Genomic DNA, 17,586 nt, shown 5'->3' with positions numbered 1-17,586 from the left:
TCTATCCTTTATCTGTGGTATACACCTCTGGAAAATTGCTCTTGATCACTCTAGTGAAATAGCTGTCAGCACCTTGGACATCTGCAAATCTTTTCATGACTTTGGCATCATGCCCTTCTAATTAAATTACCAACTTACCACCTTTTAACTGTTACCGCTGAGTTGGAGCCTGAACGGACCAAGTGATATACAAGGTCGACGTATACCCAACCTCAGCTTGATAGAGTAATAAGACTCAGACGACTGTGGTATAATTGAAATGTGAGAATACACTTTATTTGCAGAGCGCTCTGGGAGAAGTGCTATGCACCCCTGTGCAACCGCCAAGCTTCTCGTTTAACACTCTAAATGCGTTTACCTTTATACACAAATGAAAGGTTAAGCGGATTAATCACAGAAATGCCTCATGACATTGTAGCAGTAACATATTGTAAACAATGTTCAGCAGAACTAGGACATCTTCGGATTTTTCACCGTGAGATATGATAAGCAGAAATAAAACAATAGCAGACTGTCTGTCCTTGCAAGATAACCGAAGTACAAAACAGGATGCAGCTGGCACTACTCATCCCAGGGTAGCTCAAGGTCCAGTTTTAGCCTGTAACGAATGTCAAGTATCCCGACGAGCTTTGCAAAGTCCTTTAGTACCGAAATTTCCTCCAACAAACCCTCCTTTTGGTCCTGGAGCACGATCCTCTTGCTCCAGGCGACCACCAATCTTCTTTCTTCACAGTGTCGATCTTACAACCACTGACATAAGGGGGAGTCGGCCGGATTAGCTTTGTCCTCCGTTTGCTGTTCTTCAGGCAATAGCTCGTCTATCATACTGATTGGCATTAACGGTGTCATTGCCATTTTGCAACAAGTTTTTAAGATGGTTAACAGACAGCATATTGCAACACATATCGCGACAATAATGACCAGCGCATGCATTATCCAGGGGCCCCATCCCGTTAGTCCTAGCCAGTTCAACCATCCCTGCCCGGGATTGGTATGGAGTTTCTTCACTTCATCCCTCATGTGGGTTACTAGGTTTGTGATATTCTCGGAGCTATCTGGGATATATGTACAACATTCCTGCCCTATCAAGGCACACGTACCCCCCCGCTCCGCTAACAGGTAGTCTAATGCCATCCGGTTCTGTAAGGCAACCGTCCGTATCGCTGTCATCTCATCACTTATTTCTGCCAGTGCCTCCTCGGTGTCATTAGCTACCTTTTCTAACAATGACGCGACAAGCTGGATTTCTTTTATGGCTCTGCCTGTCCCATAAGGAGGGAATAAAATGGCGAAATACCGTTCGGTTTCTGTAATGTCGCATTTGGCTCGATAGTGACGGTGGTCAGTTAGGGAGGACAGATGGTAAACACATGGTAGCACATATCCCAAATAACAAGATCCAGTCCAAGACCGGGGGAGCCACGGGTAGGCTCTGTGACCACATATAAAATAGGTCCTATTATAGGCGGTTAGATTGTCACCCAGTGACTTACGAATCCTCCACCTCCATCTGATTTCCTCCCCTTCCCATGGTCCCCCAGTTGTCTTATTGGGGGTTCCGATATGATTTAATTGGAAGAAACCTTGGCCGCAGCCTTCAGTGAGGTTGCATTTTGTTATATTAACATCTTGGAAACAATTACTGCGTCCTACTTCTGTGCCTCCGGATACATTCTTCGTTAAACATATTGGCCCCTCCGGCCCACCAACCCTTAAAGTATTAGTAATGATTAAGAATGGAGGCTGCCTATTCCGATTATAATTAGGCTGGTACCACCCCTGGAAAGTGGTTAGGTCATAACCTGCCAACTTCCATTTGTCTCTGTCACCCTCCTGGTTGTATGAATCTTTATAATCGCCGCTGATGTTCTGGCGCATGACCCATTCCGCCATCTCTGAGGCATTGAACGGGATGGCTCTCAACGGAATTCCTCCTTTACTATGTGACTACAGACCCAACAGCTGGACTGTCCCTTTTCCTTAGCATACTCATATGACATATATATATAAGTATTTACATGTAATTCCTGCTTACATAGCGGTCTTCCCCCGGTTACCATAACAATGCATATTATCGCAACTAAACATATTACGGTCTCCCTCCTCATCTTTTATTAAATACTGTTGTTCTGGTGTTATTTTAATCTTTCTTTGGCCCTCCCGATAACACTCTTGTATTAACACGTTTAAGTAAAAGCACATAAGCACAAATGATGCAATAAGCCACAAAACAAACGCCCACACAGGCACGCAGATCAAAGAATCATACATTAATCAGCCGTTATTGATCTGTAAGACAAGTACAAAGGATGTGTCATTAGTAATTTGCCACATACACACCCTCCTTTTGTTCATTGTACTCCACTAAACTCATCTTCCCTTTGCTGAGGTTCTCTACTGGTATTACCATCCCCGGGATTTTCTTCCTGTATTGATGGTTTGGGCTTGACTGAACCCACCCTTTTCTCGTAAGCCTTCAGTTGAGTCCAATGTTTCCAAACCCCCTTCCCTCTTATGTCCTGACAGGCACAGGTGTCTCCACTAATTATAACTTCATACGGCCCGCTCCATTTTGGAGCGAAACCTGGTTTTGCAGGCAACATCTTTACCATGACCTTTGTTCCCGCTGGGGGTACCTCGGGGAGCGTATTGAGCCGTAGCTCGTCATCTCGCTCTCTTTGGTGGTCTCGGACTTCTTTGCGCATCTCTTTTAACTGAGTGCCTAATTCCAAAACGTATCGTCTTAATTTATCTTTTAATGGGCCTACGTCGGCCCCACCTGTTATGATGCCTTCGGGTAATTGCATCGCTCGTCCTGTCATTAGTTCATAAGGGGTCAAACCGGTTGTCCGGTTTCTGGTGGCTCGGAGTTTAGTGATTTCTGGTATCCATCTGTCCTGCAAAAATTTATTAATCCTAAAAATGCTTGTATTCCTCTTTTAGTGGTAGGTTCCGGATGTTGGGATATTGTTTGGATCCTTTCTGAGAGCAGGACTTTTTCATCTGGTGTCAGAATGTGCCCTTAATACGTGACACACTTTTTGCAAAATTGAATCTTTGCTTTTGATACGACATACCCTTCCCTTGACAAATGGTTCAAAATGAATTTTTGTATCTATTTAACAATCCATCGCTGTTGCCGAGACTGAGCTGAAACCAATAATTCCCCCAATCTCACCAACGTTTGAGTGATAATTTCATCATCCTCTAATGCTTCATCGTATGGCAATTGTTCAAAAGCTTGTTTCGTAATTAACATATCCTGCTCTACTTTATCCACAGCTACCTTCGCGTCTTTAGCCGATTTCTCAGCCATCGGGTACATTCTCATTTCGTAATTCATTGCACATTAGTTGACACACACACGAACCATGCAACTTCAATCACAACTTCTAGCTGCAGTTATGATCGCGAGAGAGAGAGAGAGAGAGAAAGCGCGCAGCCTGTGACCTCGAAGAGGGAAGCACAGGCTTTTAAAGGGACAGTACACTGAAGATGAATGAGCACACACTCGGCAGGTTTTTTTATTATTCTTAACTACATCTTACACTCTCAATCACTTTCCTTTAATTATCATTCATATCTCATTCATGAGTCCTGGAGAAACTTTACTGTCCAGTACAATATTTAAGATAGAAAACATAGATCAAACGTTCTCACTTGATCCAAGTTATTAACACTTTTTAATTATCATTATTTTAGAGGATATTTTATTTTCCCAAAAGTAACCCAATATATATATTGCCTGAGTCCATTTCGTCATTTCAAAATTATCCCAAAATCCAAACAGCAGTATTATTGTACCAGCAGGTTTTATCAATGTTCAATTTCATTTCTATCAATTTATCCTCCATTTCCAATTTCAGAAACAAGTAATTCTCAGGCTAGGTAGCTTACACTGGCCTAGAAATTCAGTTAAGGCCCGCCAGCAGGCTAACGCCCAAAAGCTAGCGCTGCGCGCGGAGCCACTTGCGCCCGCCGGAAATTCAGTTTCAGCGCCCCAACTCGAAGGCGGCCACTATTCAAGGGTTTCGGCGCCCCCGCTTGGGGCGCTGAAACTGAATATCGGCGCGCTAGGTGCCGCAGCGCCACCCGCTGCGGAGCGGCAGGCTGCGGCACTGCAGGCCTCCTCCTTCTCTTAAGGGGGAGGTGCCTGCAACAGCGAGATTGCCGCTGGATTGTGCCGACAAATGAGCCTGGCACCACGGAGAAGTGCCGGGCTCGCGGAAAGCAGCCGGCAATGCCGCGGGGGGGGGGGTGGAGGAGGCCGGGGAAGGAGGTGCGGGCAGGCGGCCGCCGAAAAAGCGGCCGGCCGCACCTCCACCTTAAAGTGCCCCAGTAGCGCAGCAGTACGGCCCCATTTTTCCAGCGCTGTTTGCGGCCGCTGCAGAAGAGGCGGCCGCAACTAAATATGGGGTTTGGGCCAGAAGCGGGGCGGAACCGGGGCACTGCGCACACCGATGACGTCATCGGTGTCGGCGCAGCGCTACCGGCTACCGCCGCCATTACCGCAGCGCTGAATATCAGCGCACCCTCTTACACTGGCGCAGAAACCCTATTTGGGCGGTAACTGGGCGCAAAGCCCACTGAATTTCTAGGCCACAGTGTTTTAACATTAGTGACAGAAGAGCTGCAATTAGTTTACAAGGTAACTTCCATATAACAAAAGAAAGAAGAGACTCCATTGTGACTCTGCTTAGAGCCCAAGGTTAAGTTATCAAATCATAAATTCCTTCTGTCATTGGGGAAATATTAACTTAAAATTAAGAAACTTAAATTATTTAACGTCCAATATCTTTAAACTTCATACTAAAGTTGGGTTAACTCCTTTGCAGGATTCTAAGAAGGTGGAGCAACACATTATCAAATGCACGCAACTGCGTCAATTCACGTAAATCAAAAAGAACTTTCCCTATCGAAAGACAGCTGTGTTTTCACACTTTAACTAAACACGAACACGGAGGTAATATGGACAAAGACGGGATTTGAGCAAAATTCACAAGCTAAGTATTATTCAATTCGGTCTACACAAATTCACACCAACCAGAATTTCACCGTGGCCACAATGAAAGTCTGGTCTTAATAGGTTAATTAACCTCAAACTCCAATTTATTCCAGATCTTGTAAATATTCAAATTAATTTTCTTCCAAGCACTCGGAGCAGCGGGAGCAGAGGAGGAGCAGCCCGGTATAAAAACCGGCGACCAGCGAGGCGAGACCAACTCAGCAGCGAGGAGAGAGGTAAAAAGAAATCAGTGTGTGACGTCATCAGGGAGCAGGTAAGTGATTGGTTGGTGAGTATTTCTCTTTTTTAAACTTAAACTCTGTAGTTTATAGTTACTAGGGTCTTTTCTGGTGTAGCAGGGACTGTTGGTAGACTATACAAGCGCCTTAGAGATATCTTTAATTGGTGATAGTAAATTAGTTTAAATTAATTAAAGGGTAAGTCATGCCAGGAGAACCCAGCCCCGTGATGTGCTCCTCCTGCTCCATGTGGGAATTCAGGGACACTGCCCCTGGTGACTACGTGTGCAGGAAATGCATCCATCTGTAGCTACTAGCAGACCGCATTGAGGAGCTGGAGCTGCGGGTGGATGGGTTGTGGAGCATTCACGATGCTGAGAGGGTCGTGGATAGCACGTTTAGTGAGTTGGTCACACCGCAGGGAAGAGCTGAACAGGAAGACAGGAAATGGGTGACCACCAGGCGGAGCAATAGAAGCAGGCAGGTAGTGCAGGAGACCCTTGTGACCATTCCCCTCTCAAACAAGTATACCGCTTTGGATACTGTTGGGGGGGATGACTCACCAGGGGAAGGCAGCAGCAGCCAACTTCCTGGCACTGGGGGTGCTCCTGCTGCCCAGGAAGGGGGGAAAAAGAGTGGGAGAGCAATAGTGGTAGGGGATTCTATAGTAAGGGGAACAGATAGGCGTTTCTGTGGCCGTAGACGTGAATCCAGGATGGTTTGTTGCCTCCCTGGTGCCAGGGTCAAGGATATCACTGAGCGGCTGCAGGGCATTCTGGAGGGGGAGGGTGAACAGCCAGAGGTCGTGGTCCACATTGGTACCAACGACATAGGTAAAAAGAGGGATGAGGTCCTGCAGCAAGAATTTAGGGAGCTAGGTGAAGGATTAAAGAGCAGGACCTCAAAGGTTGTAATCTCTGGATTACTCCCGGTGCCACGTGCTAGTGAGTATAGAAATAGGAAGATAGAATAGATGAATGCGTGGCTAAAGGGATGGTGCAGGAGGGAGGGCTTTAGTTTCCTGGATCACTGGGTCTGCTTCTGGGAAAGGTGGGACTTGTACAAGTCGGACAGTTTACACCTGAACCAGAGGGGAACCAATATCCTTGCGGGGAGGTTTGCTAGCACTGCTGGGGGGGGTTTAAACTAACTTGGCAGGGGGATGGGGTACAGAGTGGAGCTATAGTAGGGGGTGATTTACAGCCAAATACGGAGGAAAAAACAAGTCAGCTGGGAAGGCAGAGCAAATATGTGAAGGCAAAAGGGAATATGGCAGGGCTGGAAGGCATTTATTTTAATGCAAGGAGTCTTGCAAATAAGGTGGATGAACTGAAGTTGTTGTTGAACACATGGGAGTACGATATTGTTGCCATCACGGAGACATGGTTGAGGGAGGGTCCAGGACTGGCAGCTCAATATTCCGGGGTATAGAATCTTCAAGCGAGACAGAGGGGGGTGTAAAAGGGGAGGGGGTGTTGCAAATATTAATTAAGGAGTCAATTACTGCTGTAAGGAGGGATGATATATTAGCGGGTTCCTCAAATGAGGCCATATGGGTAGAACTTAAAAAGAAAAAAGGGGCAAGCACTTTGTTGGGAGTGTACTATAGGCCCCCAAACAGTCAGGGGAGATAGAGGAACAGATATGTAGGCAAATCTCAGAGAAGTGTGAAAATAATAGGGTAATAATAGTGGGGGATTTCAACTTCCCCAATATAAATTGGGATAGTCAGAGTGTGAAAGGCTTAGAGGGTGCAGAATTCTTAAAGTGCATCCAGGAGAGCTTTTTGAGCCAACATGTAGAAAGTCCTACAAGAGAGGGGGCGGTACTGGACCTAATTCTGGGGAATGTAGCCGGGCAAGTGGTGGAAGTATCAGTAGGAGAGCATTTTGGCGACAGTGACCATAATTCGGTGAAATTTAAGGTGGTCATGGAAAAAGACAAAGACGGCCCGGAAATAAGGGTTCTAAATTGGGGGAAGGCCGATTTTAATATGATAAGGCTGGATCTGGCCAAAGTGGACTGGGAGCAGCTACTTATAGGAAAATCCACATCAAAACAGTGGGAGACTTTCAGAAGGGAAATAGAGAGAGTACAGCGCCAACATGTTCCTGTAAAGGTCAAGGGTGGGACCAACAAGCAAAGGGAACCTTGGATGACAAGGGAGATACAAAAATGCATTAGAAATAAAAGGGGGCCTTTTGGCAGTTACAAAAGACTAAAGACGGAAGAAGCCCTAGAGGAGTATAAAAAGTGCAGGGGCATACTTAAAAAAGAAATTAGGAGGCGAGGAGGGGCCATGAAATAACACTGGCGAGCAAAATAAAGGAAAAATCCTAAGATGTTTTATAAGTATATTAAGGGCAAGAGGATAACCAGGGACAAGGGTAGGGCCCATTAGGGACCAAAGTGGCAATCTGTGTGTAGAGCCAGATGATGTAGGTGGGGTTTTAAATGAATTTTTTGCATCTGTGTTCACTATGGAGAAAGACGATGCAGACATAGAAATCGGGCAAGGGGACTGTGACATACTTGAACATATTAGCATCGAGAGGGAGGAGGTGCTAGCAGTTTTAGCAGGCCAAAAAGTGGATAAATCCCCAGGCCCGGACGAGATGCATCCCAGGCTGCTGTGGGAGGCAAAGGAGGAGATTGCAGGGGCTCTGACACAAATTTTCAGAACCTCTCTGGCCACAGGGGATGTACCAGAGGACTGGAGAACAGCTAATGTAGTACCATTATACAAGAAGGGTAGCAGGGATAAACCAGGGAATTACAGGCCAGTGAGCCTAACATCTGTGGTAGGGAAATTATTGGAAACAATTCTGAGGGACAAAATTAGTCTCCACTTGGAGAGGCAAGGATTAATCGGGGATAGTCAGCATGGCTTTGTCAAGGGTAAATCATGTCTGACAAATCTGATTGAATTTTTCGAGGGGGTGACTAGGGAGGTGGATGAGGGAAATGCTGTAGATATGGTTTACATGGACTTCAGTAAAGCTTTTGACAAAGTCCCGCATAGGAGACTGGTCAAGAAGGTAAGAGCCCATGGGATCCAGGGTGCCTTGGCGCGTTGGATCCTAAACTGGCTGAGTGGCAGGAGGCAGAGGGTGATGGTCGAAGGTTGCTTTTGTGACTGGAAGCCTGTGTCCAGTGGGGTACCTCAGGGATCGGTGCTGGGTCCCTTGTTGTTTGTGATCTACATAAATGATTTGGATGAGAATGTAAAAGGGATGATCAGTAAGTTTGCAGATGACACGAAAATTGGTGGGGTGGTAAATTGCAAGGAGGCAAGCCTCAGGCTACAGGACGATATAGACGGGTTGGTCAGTTGGGCGCAAAAGTGGCAAATGGAATTTAACCCTGAAAAGTGCGAGGTGATGCATTTTGGACGGACAAATAAGGCAAGGGAATACACAATGAGTGGTAGGACCCTAGGAAGTACAAAGGGTCAGAGGGACCTTGGTGTACATGTACATAGATCTCTGAAGGCAGCGGAACAGGTAGATAAGGTGGTTAAAAAGGCATATGGGATACTTGCCTTCATTAGCCGAGGCATAGAATATAAGAGCAGGGAGGTTATGATGGAGCTGTACAAAACGCTGGTGAGGCCACAGCTGGAGTACTGTGTGCAGTTCTGGTCGCCTCACTATAGGAAGGACGTGATTGCTTTGGAGAGGGTGCAGAGAAGATTCACCAGGATGTTACCTGGGATGGAGCGCCTCAGCTATGAAGAAAGACTAAACAGGCTGGGGTTGTTTTCCTTGGAGCAAAGAAGGCTGAGGGGGGACCTGATTGAGGTGTACAAAATGATGAGGGGCATAGATAGGGTAGACAAAGAGGAACTTTTCCCCTTAGTAGGGGGGTCAATAACAAGGGGGCATAGATTCAGGGTAAGGGGCAGGAGATTTAGAGGGGATTTGAGGAGGAACTTTTTCACCCAGAGGGTGGTTGGAATGTGGAACTCAATGCCTAAAAGGGTGGTAGAGGCAGGAACCCTCACAACATTCAAGAAGCATTTGGATGAGCACTTGAAATGCCATTGCATACAGGGCTATGGACCAAATGCTGGAAAATGGGATTAGACTGGACAGGGATGGATGGGCGGCGCAGACACGATGGGCCGAAGGGCCTCTTTCTGTGCTGTAAAACTCTATGGGCTAGATTTTCAGTTGCTTGCGCCAGCAGTTAGCGCCTTAAGAGAAGTGATTTTCGGGCGCTATGCGTGTAGCGCCCGGGCGCAGCGCAGTTTGCGGCCCGCCCCAAATTAAGTTGCCCGTTAGCGCCGGCGCAAAGTTTAGCGGCCGCCCGGATGCGCGCGCAGAACATGACGTCACATCCTCGTGCAACGCCCTTTGGCCGCCCCGAATACAAACTTCAGTCGGACCGCCCGATTGTGCGGCTGGCGTCCAGTGCGTTTGTAAAATGGAACGCAACACACCCTGGGGAGCGCAAATTAAAGTGCCCTCCTCCTGCACTATAATGGAAGGAAGCAGTGTGTTGTGAATGGTGTATTTATGTTTCCGGCCACCACCACCACCTCCTCCTCCTCCTCCTCCTCCTCCTCCTCCTCCTCCTCCTCCTCCTCCTCCTCCTCCCCAGACTTTGCATTTGAAAAAAAATACATGCACCCTTCCCCTTTAAGAGCTCACTGGCACCAGAGTGTCTGCCGTGCGCTGCGCCCGAGCTCGGGTGTTGCGCTCTCCACCGCCGGCTTAGCGCCTAAAGATACTAGTGGAACGCCTCTTTTAGCGCTCCACCAACCTCTTAGGGCGAAGCCACTGAATTTCCGGCAACGGGGCGCTACTTTGGGGCGGGCGATAACTTCGGGCGGGCGCTAAGCTTAGCGCCCCAAAACTGTCTATACTGAAAATCTAGCCCTATGACTCTATGACACATTGGCAACTGTAACTTTAAGGCAGAAGCCCATCTTTTGTAAAATTATGAACAGACAAATAAAACAAAATAGCACACTCTTGCAGAAAACAGTAAATTACATCATATTAATTTTCTTATTGTCCTTTCTTCAGATGTCTTTCCAAAATACTGTAAAAACATTGAATATAACTGGAAAAAAATTAGTTTTTCACATTTAAACAAATCAAACTGCTTTGGAGGATTTCACCATAGCAACCACGACTCCAAGGTTAAATCTTAGGCTGAAACTTAGGGCTAGATTTTCAGTTTAGGCAGTTTTGGGGCGCTAGCTTTAGCGCCCGCCCGAAGTTAGCGCCCGCCCCAAAGTAGCGCCCCGTTGCCGGGAATTCAGTGGCTTCGCCCTAAGAGGTTGGTGGAGCGCTAAAAGAGGCGTTCCACTACTCTCTTTAGGCGCTAAGCCGGCGGTCCAGAGGGATAGCGCCCAGGCGGGGCGCAGCACGGGTGCGGTCATTTTTGCACTGACAGCAGACCCCGTGGTGCCGACCAGCTCTTAAAGGGGGAAGGGACGAATTGGTCTGCTGCCACGCCCTGCACACTGCAGCCTTGCAAAGAGGCCTCAACACTACTGCTCAGCCCCAGGGAGTCATGGCAACGCCAGAGAAGGCCCGTCAGCGTGCCCTGCGCTTCTCAGAGGGTGATCTGGACATCATGCTCACAGCTCTGGAGGTGAGGCGCAAGATCTTGTTTCCAGACAGTGGGAGGAATCCAACCCACCACGACTACACCAAAGCCTGGAAGCAGATCGCCCAGAGGGTGACGTTCACCGGCGAGGCCCCCAGGACCCACACACAATGCCGGAAGAAGTACAACGATCTGACCAGGATTGTGAGGGTGAGTAGCCTTTCCAGTCTCCTCCTCATTCTTGCATGTACACCTGACATGATGGGCAAAGGGACCTGAAAGTCCTTTTGGCCAGCCCTCAGCCAGCAGCATTGGGACAGTCATGAGCATCAAATGGCCATTCGGCACTCTACACTTTGGCCAAGCTATTCCACCATGGGAGGCAGTGCACACTACATCAGGGCTTCACTCTGTCCAAGCTATTCACCATGGGAGGCAGTGCACACTACATCAGGGCTTCACTCTGTCCAAGCTATTCACCATGGGAGGCAGTGCACACTACATCAGGGCTTCACTCTGTTCAAGCTATTCCACCATGGGAGGCAGTGCACACTACATCAGGGCTTCACTCTGTCCAAGCTATTCCACCATGGAGGCAGTGCACACTACATCAGGGCTTCACTGCGCACTTACAGCCCGTCCTTTCTCTTGCAGGCTAAAGTAGCGTTTAATCGCCAGGCCCGTGCCAGGGGTGGCCGCGCCAAGCTGCAGAAGCCACTCGGCTGGAGGAGCGCGTGTGTGTGCTCATGGGAGCACGTGTGATTGTCCCCACAGCGTGCGGTGTATCCGACCCTCCACTGCCCGGCAATGGTAAGGACCTCGCCTTTTGGCCCTCTCGCGTCGCACTGGCCCATCCGAGCTACCTCCTTTGCCACTGTCCCACCAATGCGCTGAATCCCACCAGTCCTAACTCCCTCGCTGACGCCGTCTCCTCACTTCTGAGCTACTCTTGTGCATTCCTGCTTTCAGCTGGTGACGACCAGGACCCTGAGGCTGCCAGTGACAGCACCTCCAACCAAGGAGAGGAGGAGGAGCAAGCCGGACCTTCGGGGGAAACAGTCACGTCCCGCAGGAGAGGAGGAAATGCTCGACACCTCCTCACTGGACGAGGCCTGGAGGAACTGTCGCAGGGCAATGCAGCTTCTGGGACCAGTGGCGTCCAGCCACCCAGCAGCCGTGCGCGTGGCCCCGCGGCCTTCCCCCCAAAGGGGGGAAGGATCAGAGGGGAGTGCTGCTGCTCGGCACACTCGCCGTCACCAACGCGGCAAGGGTCCCCTAGTTCGGCCCCCTCCTCCCCAGCGGGAGAGTCGCGACTCCAGTCCGGACACCTTCACTTCGGAGGAGGTGCGGAGCTCGATCAGATGGCCGACGACTCGGACCGGCGCCTCACGGAGCTCATGAGCGTGGTGGGGCGCATGCCTGAGGCCATCGAGGTCGCTGGCGACCAGTGTGCGCGAGTTCGGGCAGCAACTGCCGCGACTGGCCGCATGCTAACTGATGCCGTCAAGACCCTGGCGGATGTGATGCGCGCGCACACCAGGACCACAGGGCCACTCACTGCTGCCACACGCGCTGTCTCAGGCAGGCATCGCCAGGCAGGCGCCGCGCTGGACCATCCCAGCAAGCCGGCCGTCGGCTGATTGCTGCGGATCCTGCAGTGCGGGCCCGGCCGAGTGCCACCGCGCCACAGCACCAGCCAGCGCATCCCAGACGCCAGCTGGCCCACATTGCACCATCCGTCGCCGCCATTCCCCCTCTGGGGCCGTCAAGGGCAAGCGGCTGCAGCTGATGGTGGCCAGGCTCAGGCGCGCCACTCAGGAGACGGGCCCCTCGAGGCCCAAACGCCGTGTAGGCCGCCCCCCAGCGGCATCTGGCGGAAGGGCATCTGAGCCTCAGGCGCCTTCCCCCAGCCTCGCAGCAGCCACTGGGCAGAGCTTGCGAAGGAGCAGCAGGCAGGGCAGGGAGGCAAAATGCTGGCCAAGGTCTCGCCCTCGCGGGCCCACTCAGTAGAGGGTGTGGCCAGCTTTTCCTTTAATATGGCGGTGGCCATCTTTATTTGCCCATGGTTGTGCTTTTGGAGGGCTTTTTTTTTGCGTTAGGCCGACGTTGAGGCCCGGTTTCAATAAAGGTGGAGTGGCTCCTCCCCAGTTTGTGGAGTGAGTCGTTTGTTGGGCTTTTTGTGGGGCCCGTTTATTGTTTTTGGGGATTCATGTGGGAAGGGCTTTCCATTTTTGTTTAATAAAAAATTATCTTTATTCATGCAGTCTCCATGGTTGTTCTTCTTAGTGTTTGTTGGCTTCGCCGGCTGAGGGCTTGCGGAGCGGGCTGCATTCATCTTCCCTCATGGCCCTGGCCATTCCCTGACAGGGGGCTTAGAAGTACCGTGTAATAAGGTGGCGTCGTGCGGCCCTTGGCCCTGGTCGCTCCCTCCTGGGAACGTACTCCTGCTCCTCCTCCTCCTCCTCCTCCTCCTCCCTCATGCTCCTCCTGCTCCTCCTCCTGAGGTGCTGGTCCAACGTCAGGTGGCAGTGCCTGAGTCCTGCGGATAGCCAGGTTGTGTAGCATGCAGCAAACCACCACAAATTGGGAGACCCGGTCCGGCGAATACTGGAGAGCTCCTCCGGAGCGATCAAGAGCAAGCGGAACCGCTGCTTGAGGACCCCAATAGTTAGCTCGATGATGTTGCGGGTGGTTTGATGGCTCTCGTTGTAGGCCTCTTCAGCAGCGGTCCTGGGCGCGCGGAGCGGGGTCATGAGCCAGGTGCACAAAGGATAGCCTTTGTCCCCGAGTAGCCATCCTCTTGGGGGAGGCTGTGCCTGGAACATGTCATGCACAGTACTCTGCCGCAGGATAAAGGCATCGTGGCTGCTGCCTGGGAAGCTGGCATTGACTGCCATGATGCGCTGCTTGTGGTCACAGACCAGCTGCACATTCAGAGAATGGTAGCCCTTCCTGTTGCGATATACTGCTCGCCATGCTCCAGAGGGGCCCGCAAAGCCACATGCGTACAGTCAATGGCGCCCTGCACCAAGGGGAATTCCCCGAGTCTGGAAAATCCCAATGCGCGCTGATGCTGGCTCTCCAGGGCCATGGGGAAGGAGATGAATTGGCTTCTCCTTCTGAACAGTGCTTCTGTCACCTGGCGGATGCAGCGATGCGCGCCGTACTGGGAGATGTTTGCTATGTCCCCAGCAGCGTATTGGAAGGAGCCGGTGGCATAGAAGTTCAATGCCACTGTCACCTTCACTTCCACCGACAGAGACGTCCTGCACCTGAGCTTTGGCCGCAGATCTCGGCGAAGCAGGTGGCAGACCTCTGCAATCACCTCCTTTCGGAATCGGAGCCTTTTAACACATCGCGCGGCACTCATGTTTAGGTAGGAGCGCTGCTGGCGGTATAGCCTGACTGGGTAAGGCCTACGTGGCCGACGCCTGTAGCCCCCTCTGCCTCTAGCCAGGGCTGCCCCTCTCACAATGCGTCTGCGAGCCCTACGGACATGGAGCTGCAGCTCCGCGTTGGCACCCCATGCAACCCCCATCAAATCCTGGCAAACACTCTAATTTCCAAATGGCCACTTGCAGCGCTGTTGCCTGAGTCCAAAAATACCTGGCTCTTGCTGCTTGAAACCAGTTAGCTATCCTCCTTGTTGTGTCTCCAGAAATGCGTTGCACAAGACTGTTTTCTGAAATAATGGATGGCCTTTATACTGGAGAGGACGTTCCCTTTAATTAGCGCCCCCCGGGGCCCGCGCTGGTTGTGTTGCGTTCCTTTTTCCAAACGCTCCGGCCGCCCGCCGCACAATGGGGCGGTCCGACTGAAGTTTGCAATCGGGGCGGCCAAAGGGCGTTGCACGAGGATGTGACGTCATTTTCTGCGCGCGCAGCCGGGCGGGCGCTAAACTTTGCGCCGGCGCTAACGGGCAACTTAATTTGGGGCGGGGCGCAAACTGCGCTGCGCCCGGGCGCTACACGCATAGCGCCCGGAAATCACTTCTCTTAAGGCGCTAACTGCTGGCGCAAGCAACTGAAAATCTAGCCCTTAATCTTTTGTTAAACAAACTTTTTGTTGTTCTTCTCAGTTTTTGCACACCAGCTTAATTTAAATTGTAGTTCAAAGATTTTTTCTCTTGGGGCACAATCTTATTCGCACATTCTTAAAACTTCCAAAAATCCAAGACAAGACAAACATTTTTAAATGCTTTTAACACAGAGAAGTGGGTGGAGCTAAAACATACATAACAGAATCTTTCTTTTAAAGACAGACTTTTCAGACAAAAATACTATAACTTCTTAAACATTCATAGTCAGAAAAACAGTCACACTTTAACACACTTTCACACAAACTGAAATTCCAGCATTTTCTTAAGGTTCCTTTCCTCTATCCCAGGGGCACTTGGTCCTAGGGGGGCGTACGGGGGAAGAGGTTCATTATTCCATTGTCTGGACCATCCCCCTTGGTACACTAATGTCCTTCCTTGTTCTTTATTAATGCTTTCCAAACTTTCTACCTTCTTTCTTAGTTCTGCATTTTCCTGATTTTTAACTTTGATTAATTCTTGCACTTTCTCAACCTGTTCTATTAATCCAGTCAGTTGATGGACCAAGAGTACCCCTACCTTCTTGGTCCTTTCTTTCTTTTGCTTATCTAGCCACTTTCTTAGTTCTGCATTTTCTCAATTAACGAACATCTATCTGTCATGTAACTGTAAATGAGGGAGCCCGGAGGCCCCCTCTTAAGGTCCTTACCCGACATCAGTTGCTCATCCCGAATCACGGTCTCCGAAACCCCCGTTTTACCTTCAGCGGCGGGTGTCGTCACGTGCTAGTGGCAAAGTCTGTCCGGACTCCTTTGCCGAAATTCCCAAGCTCAACCTAAGCCTTCACCTAAGTATTCCTGAGACAAAAACTTAATAAATGCAGATGTTCAAATGCCTAGAACCACATAGTGTTTTCTCACATTCCGATGGCCCACTTACTTTGTTCTTTGGATCACTCGAGCACGTTAGCACTTGATCAGGGTGTTTGAGCACTCGGTGACCCTGCTCGCAGCGCCAATTTGTTACCACTGAGTTGGAGCCTGAACGGACCAAGTGATATACAAGGTCGACGTATACCCAACCTCAGCTTGATAGATTAATAAGACTCAGACGACTGTGGTATAATTGAAATGTGAGAATACACTTTATTTGCAGAGTGCTCTGGGAGAAGTGCTATGCACCCCTGTGCAACCGCCAAGCTTCTCGTTTAACACTCTAAATGCGTTTACCTTTATACACAAATGAAAGGTTAAGCGGATTAATCACAGAAATGCCTCATGACATTGTAGCAGTAAGATATTGTAAACAATGTTCAGCAGAACTAGGACATCTTCGGATTTTTCACCGTGAGATATGATAAGCAGAAATAAAACAATAGCAGACTGTCTGTCCTTGCAAGATAACCGAAGTACAAAACAGGATGCAGCTGGCACTACTCATCCCAGGGTAGCTCAAGGTCCAGTTTTAGCCTGTAACGAATGTCAAGTATCCCGACGAGCTTTGCAAAGTCCTTTAGTACCGAAATTTCCTCCAACATAACAAAGCTATTTTCATGGCTATCCAGTTGCCTCCTGTAGAATTTGCAAAATTGAACATTGTCCTATAAGGGTCTATTGGCAGAAAAGGCCTTAATTTTTAAAGACTGTTTTAAAAGAAGCCCAGGAAAAGGGGCACACAAAATGGCCACCAGACCCCGTGACCAGCTTTTTGGGACATTTTAAAATGGTTCCTGCAGTCCACAGACAGCTTTTGTGGATTCAGCCCACAGTAAGTTCTGGAACACAATTTCGGAGAAAACGAAACCAGACAGAACCCCATACATATGGATTGGATGCAGATCCAATCAGATCGGCCTGTCGATAAAGGCCATCAAAATGTTTACCCAGACAAAGGGAAACAGCTTCAAATTCAAAGGGGAAACATCAAGACCCATTAAAAACAATACAAGGTCATTCCAGACCAGAGATGGCAGTTACCGGCCATCCTGAAAGTACTTTAAACAATGACTTCTGTGCCACAAGCCCGCCAAAAGTTAAACAAAGACTAACCTTGATATGGTGGGAGATAAGGGCCTCCATGAAAAGTATAACTGGAGTCCTGGGGTAGCGTTGAGGGAATTGGGATCGGAGACCATCGGGTTTCAGTAGCCATTGAGGAGCATCAGCATCGGGAGAGACCAGTGCAGATCATTTTCAAGAGATTGCTCGGGGGTCCGAAGAAGGCCTTTTCGGACTCGGAAGAAGAAGACGAGAGCCGGGGTAGTTATCGGGAGATCGTCGACAAAAACCCCGGGCCGTTGACGAGACGAGAAGACAGTTGGCGAAGAGGAAGAAAACGAAACACCTTACAGAACGGGTAGCCACCAGCGTCGTGTGCAGGAGCACAGAGAAATCGAGACTGTGACCACCATCGTTGTATGCAGGAGCACCGAGAAGACAGCCGGTGAGCAAAACGATGGATGCCGAGTCCTGCTGAATTAAGGTGGCCGAGACGCCATTAGCCTGGGCAGCCCACTGCGCCTACAGCCCAACGACCACGTGACGACAGCAGGCCCGAGAGAGAGCACCAAGTAAAGAACCCCAACCCAACCGCAGTTTTGGATTGGTGAGCATGTTTCTGGCCCCTCATAACCTAATCTAGCTAGGCTTAGGGGGTGGGCATTTTAGGGGATAATCAACAATGAGTTGTTGTCCCTCGATGTTCCGTGTGTTTCCCTATTTCATGGTGACCATTGTAAAGTATGTTAT

At 49.7% G+C, this 17,586-nt stretch overlaps 1 long non-coding RNA gene across 1 annotated transcript; it reads right to left on the bottom strand.

Moving 5' to 3' along the window:
• Positions 1-249: 249 nt before the first annotated feature.
• Positions 250-16,368, bottom strand: LOC147123699 (uncharacterized). The gene is made up of 2 exons (XR_015074990.1): positions 15,549-16,368; positions 250-2,289 (listed from the first exon to the last, which is right to left on the bottom strand). It is a non-coding gene; the product is annotated as an uncharacterized LOC147123699 (long non-coding RNA).
• Between the last annotated feature and the right edge of the window lie 1,218 nt (positions 16,369-17,586).

The sequence above is a fragment of the Somniosus microcephalus genome, chromosome 2, assembly GCF_052327205.1.
Source record: "Somniosus microcephalus isolate GS21.2 chromosome 2, FLI_Smic_1.0, whole genome shotgun sequence".
Taxonomy (NCBI): domain Eukaryota; kingdom Metazoa; phylum Chordata; class Chondrichthyes; order Squaliformes; family Somniosidae; genus Somniosus; species Somniosus microcephalus.
The sequence above is the reverse complement of the archived record's forward strand: the minus strand, read 5'-3'. Positions and strand labels throughout refer to the sequence as shown.